Source organism: Moschus berezovskii, chromosome 19 (assembly GCF_049115385.1).
Source record: "Moschus berezovskii isolate FMDL1 chromosome 19, NW_MosBer_1.0, whole genome shotgun sequence".
Taxonomy (NCBI): domain Eukaryota; kingdom Metazoa; phylum Chordata; class Mammalia; order Artiodactyla; family Moschidae; genus Moschus; species Moschus berezovskii.
The window spans coordinates 763,405-783,726 of NC_142478.1; the positions used below are offsets into that span (position 1 = coordinate 763,405).

A 20,322-nucleotide genomic window follows, 5' to 3' on the forward strand; every position below is an offset into this window, starting at 1 on the left:
TAGGGGAAGAAATTAGAATCTTCACTGTCACCAGATTAATATCCATTTCTTTTCTTCTTTTTACAGTGTGCAAAGTAAAGTCTCACAGATTATGTGCCTTAAGAGCAAACAAAGATTGCAAATGGAATACATTATCCATTACTAATGACCTCCTCATGCCTGCAGACGAAGTAGTGAGTACCAGCGATGCTTTCTTGTAATCACCCTTTTACATCTCCCCTTCAATCAGGACACACAGAAAACCCAAGCAGGCTTGTACCCTAAGCTCATGACCCAACAAATCTACAAGAATGAAAGCCTCCTCCAATCTCCCACCTGTCATTGGTCACTAGCACTGAAGTAGGGAGAGCAGAACGATGGAGAACTTCCTTAGGGTTATCTAGTGTCCTCTAGCGGGTAGTACAGTTATTCCAGCTGGGCTTCCTCTCTTTATATCTCTCACTTCTATATCTTGTCTCTTTCTATCCTTCAGAAAACCATGCCTCATCAGTGGGTAGAAGGAAACATATCTGCCAGTTCTCAGTGCGTGGTATGTCATGAGAACTGTGGCAGTTACCAGAGACTTCAAGATTTCTGGTGTCTCTGGTGTAATTCTACGGTAAGACTCTTATCATCTCCTTGATACTTAGAGAATTGACTTCTAGAGAAGGGGTGGGTTGGAGGTTGATTGTGCCTACATATAGACAGAAATCTCAGTGACCCTTACTCAGAAATAGATTATACAGATTCTATGGTGTAGAACTCAATATCCTACCTTTCCAAAATTGGCTATGGACTCTTTGAGAGAAAGATGTAATACTCCCTCTTATCTTTGAGGGTCTTAAATGATGAAGCCTGTTAGCAAACAGGAAGAGCTGAACTCTTTTATGACATATGGTCAATTAAAAAATTTGTTCTCAGTATACCCTTAAGAAACCTCCAGCTTTCCTCATTTACCATTTCCTAGGAAATTGTAATCTTTGTTAATTAATAATGGTTAATAATATTAGCATATTATTACTGCCGCTACATATTATTTTATATACATGACCTCATTTAATCTTAAAACAACACTTAACCAATCCTTAGTCTCCATTTACTGAAGGGGAAAGTGAGATTCAGAAAAGTAAAGTGATTTGCTCAAGGTCATGCAGCCAGTAAGCAAAACAGTCTTGATTTATACATAATTGTGCAAAAAACTGTTCTCTTAACTACAACATTCAGTTCAGTTCAGTTCAGTTCAGTCGCTCAGTCGTGTCCGACTCTCCGCGACCCCATGAATCACAGCACGCCAGGCCTCCCTGTCCATCACCAACTCCCGGAGTACACTCAAACTCATGTCCACAGAGTCGGTGATGCCATCCAGCCATCTCATTCTCCGTCGTCCCCTTCTCCTCCCGCCCCCAACCTTTCCCAGCATCAGAGTCTTTTCCAGTGAGTCAACTCGTCTCATGAGGTGGCCAAAGTATTGGAGTTTCAGCTTTAGCATCAGTCCCTCCAATGAACTACAACATTACCATACCTTTAAGCCAGTGGTTCTCAGCTGGAGTTATTTTCTCCCACCCCCAGGACACATTTGACAATGTCTAGAAATTTTTTTGTATCCAATCATATTCAGATGGAATTTTTTCTATTTATTGAAATACAGTTGTTTTATAATATTATATAAATTTCAGGGGTACAAAATGATGATTCACAAATTTTAAAGTTTATACTCCATTTATACATATTATAAAATATTGCCTATATTCCCTGTGTTGTTTTATATATCCATGTAGCTTATTTATTTCCTACATAATATTAATAATTTGTAACCCTGAATCCCCTACATCTATCTTCACCTCCCCTCTTCCTCCTCCTCACTAGTAAATACAAGTTTGTTCTCTATACCTGTGAGTGTGTTTCGTTTTTGTTATATTCACTAGTTCATTTTTTAGATTCTGTATATAAAAGATAAAATACAGTATTTGTCTTTCTCTGTCTGACTTATTTCACTTAGCATAATACTCTCAAGTCCACCCATGTCAGTGCAAATGGCACATTTTCATTCTTTTAAATGTCAGAGTACTATTCCATTATATATAACAGGAAAAAAACCAAATGAACTTTTTAGCCACTCCAACATTTACATATGTAGCAATTGTTCTTTATCAATTCATCTGTTGATGGGCACTAAGTAAGGATGCTTCCATATCTTCACTATTACAGAAAATGCTGCTGTGAACACTGAAGTGCATGTATATTTTTGAATTAATGTTTTCTTCAGATACATAGCCAGAAGTAGGATTGTCGGATCCTAGGAGCCTAGCAAGATATAGTCCATAGGGTCACAGATTTGGACACAACTGAAGCGACTGAACGTGCATTTGGTACCTCTATGTTTAGTTTTTTGAGGAACCTCCATACTGTTTTCCATAGTGGCTGTACCAGTTTACATTCCCACCAACAGTATTCCAACTAGGGTTCCATTTTCTCCACATCCTTGCCCACGTTTGTCATTTGTGGTCTTTATGATGATAACAATTCTGACAAGTGTGATGTGATATCTCATAGTGGCTTTGATGTGCTTTCCCCTGATAATTAGTGATGTTGAGCATCTTTTCATGTGCCTGTTGGTGTTCTGTATATCTTCTTTGGAAAAATTGTCTATTTAGGTTTTCTGCCCATTTTTTTATTGGAAGATAATTGCTTTAGAATGTTGTGTTTGTTTCTACTGTACAAAAGCGTTCATCAGCCATATATATATATATATATAGGCTCCCTCTTGAGCCTCCCTTCCATTTTTTAATTGGGTTCTTTTTAAATATTGAGTTGTATGAACTACTTAAATATTTTGGATATTAACCCCTATTGGTCATATCATTTGCAAATAGTTTCTCCCATTCTGTAGGGTGTCTTTCCATTTTGTTTATGGTTTTCTTTGCCATGCAAAGGCATTTAATTTTAACTGGATCCCATTCATTTATTTTTGCTTTTATTTCCTTGCCTTAGGAGACAGATCAAAAAAAATATTGCTATAATTTATCTCGAAGAGTGTTTTGTCTATATTCTTTTCTAGTAGTTTTATGATTTCAGGTCTTATATTTAGGTCTTAAATCCATTTTGAGTTTACTTTTGTATATGGTATGAGAAAATGTTCTAATTTCACTCTTTTACATGTAGTTGCCCAGTTATCTCAGCACCACTTATTGAAGAGACTGTCTTTTCTCCATAGTCTATTCATGCTTCCTTTTATGTAGATTAACTTATAATAAGTGTGTGGGTATATTTCTGGGCTCTTTATTTTGTTCCAATGATCTATATATCTGTTTTAGTGCCATTGCTATTGCCTATTGCTCTGTAGTAAGGTCTGAAGTTAGGGAGTATTTCTTTCTCAAAAATTTTTTGGTTTTCACGGTTGTTTGTCTCATACAAATTTTTAGAATTATTTGTTCTGGTTCTGGAAAAATGCCATTGGTATTTTGATAAGGATTGCATCAAACCTGCAAATTTCCTTGGGCAGTATGGTCATTTTAACAATTTTAATTCTTGCAATCCATGAAAAAGGTATATCTTTCTATCTGTTTGTGTTGTCTTTCATCAGTATATAAGTACAGGTCTTTTTACCTCCTTCGATAAGTTTATTCTTACATATTTGATTCTTTTTGATGTTATTGTAAATAGGATTTTCCCATAATTTTCTTATGGTACATTGTTAGTGTATAGAAATTCAACAGATTTCCATATATTAATTTTGTATCCTGCCACTTTACCGAACTCACTGATGAGCTCTACTTGTTTTATGATGGTGTCTTTAGGATCTTCTGTGTATAATATCAAGTCATCTGCAAATAGTGTCAGTTTTCCTTCTCCCTTTCTAATGTGGATTCCTGATAATTCTTTCTTTTGTCTGATTGCCCTGGCTAAGAATTCCAATACTATTTTGAATAAAAATAGTGGGAATGTCTTTTCCTGATCTTAGGGGAAATGCTTTCAGCTTTGTGCTACTGATGTTAGCTGTGAGATTATCATATATGGCCTTTATTATGCTAAGCTATGTTCCCTCTATATACACTTTTTGGAGAGTTTTATCACAGATGGATGTAGAATAAAGAAAGCTGAGCACCAAAGAATTGATGCTTTTGAACTGTGGTGTTGGAGAAGACTCTTGAGAGTCCTTTGGACTGCAAGGAAATCAAACCAGTCAATCCTAAAGGAAATCAGTCCTGAATATTCATTAGAAGGGCTGAAGCTGAAGCTCCAATACTTTGGCTACCTGATGCAAAGAACTGACTCACTGGAAAAGACCCTAATGCTGGGAAAGATTGAAGGCAGGAGTAGAAGGGGATGATAGAGGATGAGATGGTTGGATGACATCACAAACTCAATGGACATGAGTTTGAGCGAGCTCCGGAAGTTGGTGAAGGACAGGGAAGCCTGGCGTGCTGCAGTCCATGGGGTCACAAAGAGTTGACCATGACTGAGCGACTGAACTGAACTGACTGAACTGAGAATTCACCTGAGAAAGCTATCTGGTCTTGGACTTTGGTTTGTTGGAAGTTGTTTCATTACTGATTCAATTAAATTACTGGTAGTTGATCTGTTCATATTTTCTATTTCTTCCTGGTTCAGTCTTGATAGATGGTACATTTCTAGGAATTTGTCCATTTCTTCTATATTGTCCACTTTATCAGTATATAATTATTTGTAGGAGTCTCATTATCCTTTGCATTTCTATGGTATCAGTTGTAACTTCTCCATTGTCATTTATAATTTTATCCATTTGGGCCATCTCTTTTTTTTTTCTTGATGAGTCTGGCTAGGGTTTATCAATTCTGTTTATCTTTTCAAAGAACTAACCCTTAGTTTTATTGATCTTTTCTATTGTATTTTAGTCTCCATTTATTTATTTCTACTCCAATCTTTATAAATTTTCCTCTACCAACTTTGGGGTTTGATCTCTTTTTTCTACTTCCTTTAGGTGTAAGGTTAGTTTCTTTGAGATTTTTCTTCTTTCATTAGGTAAGTTTATATCGGGGCTTCCCTGGTGGCTCAGAGGTTAAAGCGTCTGCCTCCAATGTGAGAGACCTGGGTTCGATCCCTGGGTCGGGAAGATCCCCTGGAGAAGGAAATGGTAACCCACTCCAGTATTCTTGCCTGGAGAATCCCATGGACGGAGAAGCCTGGTAGGCTACAGTCCACGGGGTCACAAAGAGTCGGACACGACTGAGCGACTGAACGGAACAGAAAGGAAGTTTATATCAATATAAAATTCTCTCTTAGAACTGCTTTGCTGTGTCTCATATATTTTGGATTGTGTGTTTTCATTTTCATCAGTCTGCAGCCAATTTTTTTTAAATTTCTCTTTGAGTTCTTCAGTGATCCATTGGTTGTTTAGTAACATATTGTTTAGCCTCCACATGTTTCTGTTTTTCACAGGTTTCTTTTTTGTTTTGCTTTTAGTTGGTTTCTAGTTTCATAATACTGTGAAAAGAAAAGATGCTTTATATGATTTCAATTTTCTTAAGTTTACCAAGGGGCCTCCCTGGTGGCTCGATGGTAAAGAATCAGCCATCAATGCAGGAGACTCAGGTTCAATCCCTGGGTCAGGAAGATCCCCTGGAGAAGGGAATGGCTACCCAATCCAGTATTCTTGCCTGGAGAATCCCATGGACAGAGGAGCCTCATGGGCTACAGTCCATGGGGTCACAAAGAGTTGGACATGACTGAGCAACTAAGCACATATACACACTCAAGTTTACTGAGATTTGTTTTGTGATCTAGTATGTGATATATCCTGGAGAAAGTTACTTGTACCCTTGAAAATATGTGTACTCTGCTGCTTTTTGATGGAATATATATACATATATATTCCACTTTCTCTAATATGTCTTTTAAGTGTTTATTTCCTTTCTGGATGATCTGTTCATTGATGTAGTGGGGTGTTAAAGTCCCCTCCTATTATTGTGTTACTATCAGTTTCTCCCTTTATGTCTGTTAATATTTACTTCATGCATTTAGGTGCTCCTATGTTGGGTGCACATATATTTATAATTGTTATACCTTCTTGGAATGACCCCTTTATCATTATGCACTATCCTTCTTTCTCTCCTGTAGTAGTTTTTGCTTTAAAGTCGTTTTGCCTGATATAGCTATTGCTATCCCCTTTTCTTTTCCATTTGCATGGAATAATGTTTTCTATCCCCTAATTTACAGTATGTGTTTGTCTTTAGATCTGAAGAGAGTCTCTTTTAGGCAGTATATATACAGGTCTTGTTTTTGTATCCATTCAGCCACTCAATATCTTATGATTGGAGCACTGAGTCATTTTACACTGAAAGTAAATACTGATAGGTATGTACTTATTGCCATTTTGTTCATTGTTTCTGGTCATTTTTAGTACTTTTTGTTACCTTCTTCCCTTTCTCTCTTCTCTTATGATTTAATGACTATCTTTAGTGTTAAGTTTAGACTCCTCTGTTTTGTCTTTTGTGTGTGTGTGTCCCTATTATAGATTTTAAGTTTGTGGTTACCATGAGGTTTATATTTATATCTATACTTAACTGTTTTAAGTTACTGTTCTCTTATTTTCAAATACATTTTAACAATCCAACATTTGTATACTCCTCCCTTCACAATTTACTGTTTTTGACATCACATTTGATATCTAACTCTTTTGTGTAATCCTTAACTATTTATTGCAGATATAGATTATTTTATTCCTTTTTTCTTTTAACCTTCCTACTTTCTATGTGGTTGTTTTTCTACCTTTACTGTAAATGTATTTTTTACCAATGAGCTTTTTCGTTTTGTAATTTTTATGTTTCTAGTTGTGGGCTTCTGTTTTTCACTTAGAGAAGTCTCTTTAACATTTGTATGACTTGTGTGGTGGTGCTGAACTCTTTTATCTTTTGCTTGTCTGTATAGCTTTTCACCACTCCATCAATCTAAATGAGAGCCATGCTAGGTAGCTTATTCTTGGTTATAGGTTTTCCCGTTTCATCACGTTAAATATATCATGCCACTCCCTTCTAGCCTGCTGAAATGTCCACTGATAGACTTATAGGAGTTCCCTTGTTTGTAATGTGTTGCTTTTTCCCTTATTGCTTCTATGGTGGCTCAGATGGTAAAGAATCTACCTGAAGTACAGGAGACCCGGGTTCAATGCCTGGATTGAGAAGATCCCCTGGAGAAGGGAATGGCAACCCACTGCTGTATTCTTGCCTGGAGAATTCCATGGAGAGAGGAGCCTGGCAGGCTACAGTCCATGGGGTCGCAAAGAGTCCGGCATGACTGAGCATGACTTTCACTTCACTTCATTTTCATTTTTTCCATTTTAATTACAGTGTATCTTGGTGTGTCCCTCTTTGATTTAATCCTGTATGGGTTACTCTGCACTTCCTGGATTTGAATGTTTGTTTGCTTTCCCAAGTTAGGGAAATTTTCAGCTATTATTTCTTCAATTATGTTCTCAGCACCTTTCTGTCTTCTACTTCTGGGTTCCCTATAATGTGAATATCAGTGCTCTTAATGTTGTCTCAGAGATCTCTTAAACTGTCCTTATTTCTTTTCATTCTTTTTCTGTTCAGCATCAGTAATTTCTGCTACTCTGTGTTCCAGCTTGCTGATCCATTCCTCTGTATCATTTCATCTACAGTTGATTCCATCTAGTGTATTTTTTATTTCAGTTATTATATTCTTCACCTGTTTTTGGTTGTTTATATTTTTCAACTCTTTGTTAAAAACTTCTAACTTCTCAGCTCTGTGCATCCATTCTTCTCCCAAGTTCTTTGATTATTTGTATGATCACTGGCCCAAACTCTCTTTTAGTTAGATTTACTCTCTCCACTTCACTTAATTTTTCTTCTGGGATTTTGTCTTTTTCCTTCATTTGGAACATGTTTGTCTGTCACCTCATTTTGCCTAAGTTGTTGTTTGTACACATATGGTAGGTTGGTTACATTTCCCAACCTTGAAGAAGTAGGCTTTTGTAAGAGACATCCTCTGTGTCCCAGAAAAACATTCCTCTCTTATCACCAGAGCTAAATTCTCTAGGGATGCCCCCTATGTGGGCTACATGGGTCTTTCTGTTGTGGTGGGTCGACTACTATGGGTGGTCTGGTAGTCATGGCTGACCTTCAGGCCAGCTGGTTGACAGGCTTTGCCTCATGTGGGTGCTGCAGGACCAAGACACTAGGCGGCTGGCTGTGAAACAGCAGGGGGCCCTAGGACTAGTGCTGCCTTACTGGTGTCAGAACCGGGGTCCAAGAGATCCTGGGGCTGTTGCCAACAGACTTGTGGTTGAAGCCAGGTCCTCTGACTAGTGGTGCCCCACTAGCAGAAAGAACTGAGTCTTGAGGTCTGGCTTCAGGGCCCCACAGCTGGTGTTGGACTCCAGTGGGTAGGGCCAATTTCTGACACAACTGGCCTGGGGTGTCTTGAAGCTTGTGTTGGCCTGCTAGCAAGCAAGACCAGTGGTCCCATGGCTGGTGCTGGACTACTGTTGGGTAGGCTGAGTCTGCAGGCTGTGAGGCTTTAATTGTCTTTTGGGTGGTGTCTGTCCACTGGGCTGGTCCTGAGGCTAGAGCAGTCTTGCTGATGGGTGGGTCCAGGCATTCTAGAGCTGGTGCCTGCTAACTGGTGGGTAGAGGTCAGTCCCAGGTCTCTGGCTGCCAGGCTCTTTGGGTTCCTGGTCTAGTACCTTCAGACACTAGTGTGTGGGGACACTTCCTGGGCCCTCTGGTGGGCAGGGCCATGTGGAAGGGGCTGTTTGTGGGTTCAGAGGATGTTAAGGCAGCATGTGTGCTGGTGGGTAGGGCTTGCCTTGAGATATTCTGGTACTGATGCCTACAGACTGTTGAGTGGGAATGGGAAGGGTCCTGAAGTTAGTAAGATGGAGGGATGATTCCAAAATGGTGTTTGCTAGCTCCAGTTTCCCCATGGTACAGCAAGCTTCCCAAAATGGCTGCAACCATTGTCCCCTGAGTGAGCTCCACTTGCCACCTGCCTCTCCAGGAGACTCTCCAAGATCATCAGTTAGGTCTAACCCAGGCTCCTTTCAAATTACTGCTTCTCCCCTGGGTCCAAGAGCATATGAAATTATGTTGTGCCCTTTAAGAGTAGAGTCTCTATTTCCCACAGCCCTCTGAGACTCCTGAAAGTAAGCCCTGCTAACCTTCAAAGACAAACATTCTAGGGGCTTGTCTTCCAGGGCAGGACCCCAGACTGGGTACCCTGATATGGGGCTCAGACCCTTCTCTTCTTGGGGAGAACTTCTACAATTGTAATTCCTGTTTGTTGGTTGCCCACCCAGGGGTATGAAAATTGACTATACCACAACTCTACCCCTCCTACCCATCGTGTTGTGGTTCCTTCTTTATAGTTTTAGTTGTGTTAATAGAAGATCTTTTCTGATAAGATCCAGAATTTTTCATGGATGGTTGTTCTGTAAATAGTTGTATTTTGGTGTGCCCAGTGAAAGGAGATGAGCTCAGGGTCTTTCTACTCTGCCATTTTGGCTGATGTCTTTGTCTAGAGATATTTTTATTGTTACAACTCAAAGGGAAAGGATGTGCTGCATACTTCTAGTGAATAGAGGCCTAAGATTCTGCTAAACTTCCTGCAATACACAGTATAGCACAAAGAACTGTTTGGTCCAAAATATTAGTAGCAACGATATTGAGAAACCATGATCCAGTATTTGTAGCCTTTTATATGCTTCTTTAAAACTGATCATTCTAAACAAGAAGAAATGAAAGTATAAGCTTCTTCTTAGAAGATTTTGATTTCTTCTGCCTTGCTTCTGCCAGTGGACATCATCTTTGTAATTTCCTTCTGCTCTGCTCCAGCTTACCATTATCTCCTGGAAGGAAGCTTGAACCCTCATCAGGTGTCCTGATTTTTGCACCTGACCCCAGGGAACACCTCTAGATCACCTGGATCTGATGACCAGCAGGATTTATGCTCAGAGGTCCCAAGGAATTGTAACAAATGAAGAAAATGTTCTTATAGCTGCCATCACCAGGGCACAGCAAGAAGCACAGACTGAGGAGCCCAATCTTTCTGCAAAAGAGGTCTGTTATCTTACCTTCATCCTTGCAGCCTGAGGAATAGACTTTTAATTTAACACATATCTAAGGGCCAACTCTAATCCTTTCCACAGACCTTAGAAGCAGGTGCTTTTGCATGCTCTCTTTTTGACATGATCCAAAATGCTACTATCTCCTGGAGAAGAGCTGATACATATTTTTTGTGCCCAAGTGTTTTGGAATTTCTCCCCAAGGGTCAACTCTTGATTGCCTGGCTCTCATGGCCAATGTAGCTTGCATTTTGGGGTCCAATGGGACTGTAACAGAGAGAGAGTTTTGGCCAACCTCCACCCGAAGGGCACACATAGACAGTAGGCTGAAGCACAACTCATCTTTCTGTGAAAGAGGCTTGTTTACTTGTCCTGGAGCTTTGGCATGGAGGGCAGGCCTATGGCTTCACACACATCTAAGAATCTACTGTGATGCTCTTTGAGGATGGTGGATGCCACAATTCTGCTCTCCCTATGATTTACAACAGGTCATGGACATCTACTGGAAAGGAGCATGTATACTCATCTGGCACCCCAGTTTTCACAAATGCCCCACAGGTGACACTTATAGGTCACCCAACTCTGGTGATCAGTAGGACTTACATATTCAATCCCACAGTACAACATTTGCAGGCCAGAAGGGAATTTCAGAATATATTCAAAGTGCTGAAAGAAAAAACCTTCCAACTCTGCCAGAAAAAAAATAATGTCCTTCTGAATTGAAAAAGAGAGTTTTCTAGACAAGCAAAGGTTAAAGGAGTTCATCGCCATTAGACTAGCATTACAAGAATATTCATGGGAAATTAAGCAGAAATTAAAGGGCACTAGCATGAAAACATAGGAAATTATAAAGTTCACTGGTAAGGGTAAATATACAGTAAAATTCAGAATAATGTGGTAAAGGTTGTACAATGATCACTTATAGAACTAGTATGCAGGTTCATGAAAAGATGCTCAACGTTGCTCATTATTAGAGAAATGCACATCTAAATGACAATGAGATATCACTTCACACCAATCAGAATGGCCTTCATCAAAAGGTCTACAAACAATAAATGCTGGAAAGGGTGTGGAGAAAAGGGAGCACTCTTGCACTGTTGGTGGGAATGTAAATTGATACAGCCACTATGGAAGACGGTATGGAGATTTCTTTAAAAACCAACATATGACCCAGTAATCCCATTCCTAGGCACATACCCTGAGGAAACGAAAATTGAAAGAGACACCTGTATCCCATTGTTCATTGCAACACTATTTACAATAGCTAGAATGTAAAAGCAACCTAGATGTCCATTGACAGATGAATGGATAAAGAAATTGTGGTATATATATACAATGGAATAATAAGTTCAGTACGGTTCAGTAGCTCAGTCGTGTCAGACTCTCTGCGACCCCATAAATCACAGCACGCCCGGCCTCTCTGTCCACCACCATTTCCCAGAGTTCACTCAAACTCATGTCCATAGAGTCGGTGATGCCATCCAGCCATCTCATTCTCTGTCATCCCCTTCTCCTCCCACCCCCAACCATTCCCAGTATCAGAGTCTTTTCCAGTGAGTCAACTCGTCGCATGAGGGGGCCAAAGTATTGCAGTTTCAGCTTTAGCATCAGTCCCTCCAATGAACATCCAGGATTGATCTCCTTTAGAATGGACTGGTTGGATCTCCTTGCAGTACAAGGGACTCCCAAGAGTCTTCTCCAGCACCACAGTTCAAAAGCATCAATTCTTCAGTGATCAGATTTCTTCACAGTCCAACTCTCACATACTTACATGACCACCGGAAAAACCATAGGCTTGACTAGACGGACCTTGGTTGGCAAAGTAATGTCTCTGCTTTTTAATATACTACCTAGGTTGGTCATAACTTTCCTTCCAAGGAGTAAGCGTCTTAATTTTATGGCTGCAATCCGCATCTGCAGTGATTTTGGAGCCAAAAATATGAAGTCTGACACTGTTTCCACTGTTTTTCCATCTATTTCCCATGAAGTGATGGGACCAGATGCCAAGATCTTCGTTTTCTGAATGTTGAGCTTCAAGCCAACCTTTTCACTCTCCTCTTTCAAATTTCATCAAGAGGCTTTTGAGTTCCTCTTCACTTTCTGCCATAAGGGTGGTGTCATCTGCATATCTGAGGTTATTGATATTTCTCCCAGCAATCTTGATTCCAGCTTGTGCTTCTTCCAGCCCAGTGTTCCTCATGATGTACTCTGCATATAAGTTAAATAAGCAGGGTGACAATATACAGCCTCAACGCACTCCTTTTCCTATTTGGAACCACTTTGTTGTTCGATGTACAGTTCTAACTGTTGCTTCCTGACCTGCATATAGGTTTCTCAAGAGGCAGGTCAGGTGGTCTTGTATTCCCATCTCTTTCAGAATTTTCCACAGTTTCTTGTGATCCACACAGTCAAAGGCTTTGGCATAGTCAATGAAGCAGAAATAGATGTTTTTCTGAAACTCTCTGGCTTTCTCCATGATCCAGAGGATGTTGGCAATTTGATCTCTGGTGCCTCTGCCTTTTATAAAACCTACTTGAACATCTGGGAGTTCACGGTTCACATATTGCTGAGGTCTGGCTTGGAGAATTTTGAGCATGTTGTTACTAGAGTGTGAGATGAGTGCAATTGTGCGGTAGTTTGAGCATTCTTTGGCATTGCCTTTCTTTGGGATTGGAATGAAAATTGACATTTTCCAGTCCTGTGGCCCCTGCTGAGTTTTCCAAATTTGCTGGCATATAGAGTGCAGCACTTTCACAGCATCATCTTTCAAGATTTGAAATAGCTCAACTGGAATTCCATCACCTCCACTAGCTTTGTTCGTAGTGATGCTTTCTAAGGCCCACTTGACTTCACATTCCAAGATGTCTGGCTCTAGGTGAGAGATCACGCCATCGTGATTATCTTGGTCATGAAGATCTTTTTTTGTACAGTTCTTCTGTGTATTCCTGCCACCTCTTCTTAATAACTTCTGCTTCTGTTAGGTCCATACCATTTCTGTCCTTTATCGAGCCCATCTTTGCATGCAATATTCCCTTGGAATCTCTAATTTTCTTGAAGAGATCTCTTGCTTTTCCTATTCTGTTGTTTTCCTCTTTTTCTTTGAATTGATCGGTAAGGAAGGCTTTCTTATCTCTCCTTACTATTCTTTGCAACTCTGCATTCAGATGCTCATATCTTTCCTTTTCTCCTTTGCTTTTCGTTTCTCTTCTTTTCACAGCTATTTTTAAGGCCTCCTCAGACAGCCATTTTGCTTTTTTGCATTTCTTTTCCATGGGGATGGTCTTGGTCCCTGTCTCCTGTACAATGTCACGAATCTCTGTCCACAGTTCATCAGGCACTCTATCTATCAGATCTAGTGCCTTAAATATATTTCTCACTTCCACTGTATAATCATAAGGGATTTGATTTAGGTCATATCTGAATGGTCTAGTGGTTTTCCCTACTTTCTTCAATTTAAGTCTGAATTTGTCAATAAGGAGTTCATGATCTGAGCCACAGTCAGCTCCTGGTCTTGTTTTTGCTAACTGTATAGAGCTTCTCCATCTTTGGCTGCAAAGAATATAGTCAATCTGATTTCGGTGTTGACCATCTGGTGATGTCCATGTGTAGAGTCTTCTCTTCTGTTGTTGAAAGAGGGTGTTTGCTATGACCAGTGCGTTCTCTTGACAAAACTCTATTAGCCTTTGCCCTGCTTCATTCCGTGCTCCAAGGGCAAATTTGCTGTTACTCCACGTGTTTCTTGACTTCCTACTTTTGCATTCCAGTCCCCTATAATGAAAAGGAGATCATTTTGGGTGTTAGTTCTAAAAGGTCTTGTAGGTCTTCATAGAACTGTTCAACTTCGGCTTCTTCAGCATTACTGGTTGGGGCATAGGCCTGGATTACTGTAATATTGAATGGTTTGCCTTGGAAATGAACAGAAATCATTCTGTCGTTTTTAAGATTGCATCCAAGTACTTCATTTCGGACTCTTTTGTTGACCATGATGGCTATTCCATTTCTTCTAAGGGATTCCTGCCCACAGTAGTAAATATAATGGTCATCTGAGTTAAATTCACCCATTCCAGTCCATTTTAGTTCATTGATTCCTAGAATGTTACTCGGCCATATAAACGAATGCATTTGAGTCAGTTCTAATGAGGTACTTAGATAAGGCTTAGAAACTAACCTACAGTGTCCTTTTTAATAACTTAATTAAGTCTTTTAGCAATATCACATAACAAGGAACTGTCTCAGTAAACACTAGACATTAACAAAACTAGAAACTTAATTTAACAATTTACAAAACATAATATTCCGTGATTTTTCATTATAGAGGCCCTGTAGCCAGGGAGGCTTTAACCCATCAAATAAAAAATGGGATATATCAGGGAGCTGGGAAAAGCTAAGCAGCCATCTTGGATTTCCCATAGCCCTGACTATGATTTCCAGCTATTGTTTTTAATTTTCCAATTTAGAAGCAGACTGTTGCCATAGTTTAAGGACATTAGGATGGCACAAGTCTAACAGAGTTTTTGTATAAGCCAAATGAGCTTTTACATGACTACAAACCCAACAATTGGATTAATTTCTAAAACTAGCATAGGACCAGGCCTATGGTAGAAAAGCATTTGATTTATACGCAGAGGGTAAGAAGTCAATAAAACGTTATAAATGATCATACAAATCAGGTCCAGCATCTTGGGCAAGCTGTCTACCTCTGATGTCGTTGTCTTCTCATCCTGGTGTGTAGTTTCTTCTGAAAAAAGTCCTTCCATCCAGGTTGGAGACAGTCCTTTAAATTATGTCCTTTTTTTTTTTTTTTTTTTTAGTCGTGATTGCAGGTCACGAGGCATCTGATCTTCATCCAAAGATAGATCACTGAGGTAGAAACCTAGAACCTATTATACAGAGTGAAGTGAGTCAGAAAGAGAAAAATTAATACTGTATTCTAATACATATATACAGAATCTAGAAAAATGGTACCAAATAATTTACTTACATGGCAACAATGGAGAAACAGACATAGAGAATTGACTTATGAACATGGGGAGAGGGGAGGAGGGGGTGAGATGTATGGAAAGTGTAACATGGAAACTTACATTACCATATGTAAAATAGATAGCCAACGGGAATTTTCTGTATGGCTCAGGAAACTCAAACAGGGGCTCTGTAACAAACTAGAGGGGTGGGATGAGGGAAGGAGATGGGAGGGAGTTTCAAAAGGGAGGGGATACATGTATACCTATGGCTGATTCACGTTGAGGTTTGACAGAAAACAGCAAAATTATGTAAAGCAATTATCCTTCAATAAAAAGTAAATTAATTTTTAAAAATATTAGTATGAAGGTTAAAAGACAAAAGTAGTAAAGAATAACCATAACTACAAGGAAAAAGAGGTAAACTGTGGAAACAAAATATTAAAAGTTGTAGAGGGAGAGTAAAAGTTTAGAGCTTTAGAAGGCACTCAAATCATTATCAACATAAATTAGACTGTTTTAAGTCCTTGTGTGTAAACCTCACGTTAACCACAATGCAAAAACCTGTAATAGATACACAAACGATAAAGATAAAGGAATCTAAGCATACCACTATAGAAAATTATGAAATCACAAAGGAAGAAAGCAAGGGAAGAAGAATGGAACAAAGGAAATACAAAACATCCAGCAAACAAACAATAAAATAGAAATAAGCACATACCTATCAGTAACACATGGACATCACCAGATGGTCAACACTGAAATCAGATTGATTATATTCTTTGCAGCCAAAGATGGAGAAGCTGCATACACTTAGCAAAAACAAGACCAGGAGCTGACTGTGGCTCAGATCATGAACTCCTTATTGCCAAATTCAGACTTAAATTGAAGAAAGTAGGGAAAATCACTAGACCATTCAGATATGACCTCAATCAAATCCCTTATGATTATACAGTGGAAGTGAGAAATAGATTTAAGGGACTAGATCTGATAGATAGAGTGCCTGATGAACTCTGGACGGAGGTTCGTGACATTGTACAGGAGACAGGGACCAAGACCATCCCCACGGAAAAGAAATGCAAAAGAGCGAAATGGCTGACTGAGGAGGCCTTACAAATAGCTGTGAAAAGAAGAGAGGCAAAAAGCAAAGGAGAAAAAGAAAGATATAAGCATCTGAATGCGGAGTTCCAAAGAATAGCAAGGAGAGATAAGAAAGCCTTCCTCAGTGATCAATGCAAAGAAATAGAGGAAAATAACAGAATAGGAAAACAAGAGACCTCTTCAAGAAAATTAGAGATTCCAAGGGAACATTTCCGGCAAAGATGGGCTCGATGAAGGACAGAAATGGTATGGACCTAACAGAAACAGAAGATATTAAGAAGAGGTGTCAGGAATACACAGAAGAACTGTACAAAAAAGATCTTCACGACCAAGATAGTCACGATAACGTGATCACTGACCTAGAGCCAGACATCTTGGAATGTGAAGTCAAGTGGGCCTTAGAAAGCATCACTACTAACAAAGCTAGTGGAGGTGATGGAATTCCAGTTGAGCTATTTCAAGTCTTGAAAGATGATGCTATGAAAGTGCTGCACTCAATATGCCAGCAGATTTGGAAAACTCAGCAGTGGCCACAGGACTGGAAGAGGTCAGTCTTCATTCCAATCCCAAAGAAAGGCAATGCCAAAGAATTCTCAAACTACCGCACAATTGCATTCATCTCACACGCTAGTAAAGTCATGCTCAAAATTCTCCAAGCCAGGCTTCAGCAGTATGTAAACCGTGAACTCCCAGATGTTGAAGCAGGTTTTAGAAAAGGCAGAGGCACCAGAGATCAAATTGCCAACATCCTCTGGATCATGGAGAAAGCAAGAGAGTTTCAGAAAAACATATATTTCTGCTTCATTGACTATGCCAAAGCCTTTGACTGTGTGGATCACAAGAAACTGTGGAACATTCTGAAAGAGATGGGACTCCCAGGCCACCTGACCTGCCTCTTGAGAAACCTGTATGCAGGTCAGGAAGCAACAGTCAGAACTGGACATGGAACAACAGACTGGCTCCAAACAGGAAAAGGTGTACGTCAAGGTTGTATATTGTCACCTTGCTTATTTAACTTATATGCAGAGTACATCATGAGGAACACTGGGCTGGAAGAAGCACAAGCTGGAATCAAGATTGCTGGGAGAAATATCAATAACCTCAGATATGCAGATGACACCACCCTTATGGCAGAAAGTGAAGAGGAACTCAAAAGCCTCTTGATGAAAGTGAAAGAGGAGAGTGAAAAGGTTGGCTTGAAGCTCAACATTCAGAAAACGAAGATCATGGCATCTGGTCCCATCACTTCATGGGAAATAGATGGAAAAACAGTGGAAACAGTGTCAGACTTTATTTTTTGGGCTCCAAAATCACTGCAGATGGTGATTGCAGCCATGAAATTAAAAGACGCTTGCTCCTTGGAAGGAAAGTTATGACCAACCTTAATAGTATATTAAAAAGTAGAGACATTACTTTGCCAACCAAGGTCCGTCTAGTCAAGGCAATGGTTTTTCCCGTGGTCATGTATGGATGTGAGAGTTGGACCGTGAAGAAAGCTGATCGCCGAAGAATCAATGCTTTTGAACTGTGGTGTTGGAGAAGACTCTTGAGAGTCCCTTATACTGCAAGGAGATCCAACCAGTCCATTCTAAAGGAGATCAATCCTGGATGTTCATTGGAGGGACTGATGCTAAAGCTGAAACTGCAATTCTTTGCCCACCTCACGCGACGAGTTGACTCACTGGAAAAAACTCTGATTCTGGGAAAGGTTGGGGGTGGGAGGAGAAGGGGATGACAGAGAATGAGATGGCTGGATGGCATCACCGACTCTGTGGACATGAGTTTGAGTGTACTCCGGGAGTTGGTGATGGACAGGGAGGCCTGGCGTGCTATGATTCATGGGGTCGCGGAGAGTCTGACACGACTGAGCGACTGAACTGAACTGAACTGAACTATCAGTAATTACTTTCAACGTAGGTGGTCTAAATTCTCCAATCAAGAAACATAGAGTGGCTGAAGAGATAGAAAAACATGGCTTATCTATATGCTTCCCACAAGAGACTCACCACAGATGTAAGGGTGAAAGGAGGTATTTTGTGCAAATTGAATGCAAAAGAAGGCAAGGGCAGTTTTATCAGGCAAAACGGACTTTAAAACAATGACTGCAATGAGACAAAAACTGGCCATCATATAATGATAAAGGGGATAATCCAACAAAATCCAAAAAAATCCTAACAAAAGTATATAATATTTGTAAATATTTATGCACTCAACATAGAAGCACCTAAATTATAAAGTAAATATTAACCAACTGAAAGGGAGGGATGTACAGGGTATATTAAGAGCAGAGGATTTTAATATCTCATTATCATTAATGGATAGATCATCTAGAAAAAACTCAAAGGAAACTTTGGCTTTAAATGATGTTTTATCAGATGCATACAGAACATTTCATCTGAAAGCAGCAGAATACAAATTCTTCTCAAGCACACATTGAACGTTTTCGAGAATAAGTCATATATAAGGCCACAAACAAGTCTTGATAAATTTGAAAATATTAAAATCATCTTTCCTAACCACAATAGTATGAAACTACAAATTAATTCCATGAAGAAAACTTGAAAATTCACAAAGATGTGGAGATTAAACAATATGCTACTGAAAAACCAATGGGTCAATGAATAAATCAAAAGATAAAAACAACTTTAAGACAAATGAAAATTTTTTAAAAAAGCATGCAAAAACATATGGCATACCACAAAAGCAGTTGTGTTTAGTCTCTAAGTTGTGTCCAACTCTTTTGCAGCCCTATGGACTGGAGCCCACCAGGCTCATCTGTGCATGGTATTTCCCCAGCAAGAATACTGGAGTGATTTGCCATTTCTTTCTCCAGGGTATCCTCCCAACCCAAGGATCAAACCCACATCTCCTGCATTGGCAGGCAGATTCCTTACCACCGAGCCAACAGGGCAGCCCATAAGAAGAAAGTACATAGTGATAAATGCCTACATTAAGAAAGAAGAAATATTTGAAATAAACAGCTGAATTTTGTACCTCAAGGAATTAGAAAAAATGAAAATATAGAGCCTAAATTTGGTAGGGCTTCCCTGGTGGCTCAGAGGTTAAAGCGTCTGCCTCCAATGTGGGAGACCCGGGTTCGATCCCTGGGTCGGGAAGATCCCCTGGAGAAGGAAACGGTAACCCACTCCAGTATTCTTGCCTGGAGAATCCCATGGATGGAGAAGCCTGGTAGGCTACGGTCCACGGGGTCGCATAGAGTCGGACATGACTGAGCGACAGAACGGAACGGAACGGAAAGTTGGTAGGAAGAAGGGAATAATAAAGATCAGAGTTGAAATAAATGCAATAGAGACTAAAAAGAAAGCGGAAAAAATCAGTGAAATTAAAACAAGCTTAATCACCAAATTACCAGCTAGACATACCAAGAAAATAAGAGACAGGATTCACATCAATAAAATCAGAACTGAAAGAGGAGAGATTGAACCAACACCTAAGAAACAAAGGATCATAAAGACTACTGTGAACTATTTCTCAAGTGGAAACATAAGAGATGAACTAATTCCTAAAAATATAGACTGAATCATGAAGAAATAGAATATCTGAACAAACTGATTGCAAGTAATGAGACTGAGTCAGTAATCAAAAAATTTCCCCAAAGACAAAAGTGCAGAAACAGATGGCTCTTGGCTGTTGAATTCTACCAAACATTCAAAAAAGAATTAATAGCAATCCTCAAATTCTTCCTAGAACATAAAAGAGGAAGGAATATTTCCAAAGCCATTTAACCAGGTCAAAATTACCCAGAAAATAAAACTGGACAAAGATGATACAAGAAAAGAAAATTATGAAACAATACCCCAAACGAACACAAATGAAAACATCCTCAACAGAATATTAGCAAACTTAATTTAAAAATACATTAAGAGTATCATATACCATTTCAACTGAGATCTATTCCAAGGATGCAAGGATGATTCAACATCTGCTCATAAAATAATGTGGTATATTAATACAATGAAAGATAAAAATCATACAATCATCTCAACAGATGTAGAAAAAGCATTTGACAAAATTCAACATTCGTTTATGATAAGAACCCTCAATAAATGGAGTATAAAGGGAATGTACCTTGACATAATAAAAGCAATATATGACAAGTTCTCAGCTATCATCACATTAAACGGGAAATGTTATAAAGTTTTCCTCTCAGATCAGGAATGAGAAAGGACAAGGATGCCGATTCTTGCCACTTTTATTCAACGTGGT

The 20,322-nt window shown here is 39.4% G+C and overlaps 1 pseudogene; it reads left to right on the top strand.

Annotated features, from left to right (window-relative positions):
- LOC148774794 (diacylglycerol kinase kappa-like) overlaps positions 1 to 20,322 on the top strand; it is a 113,670-nt pseudogene that overhangs the window by 55,928 nt on the left and 37,420 nt on the right.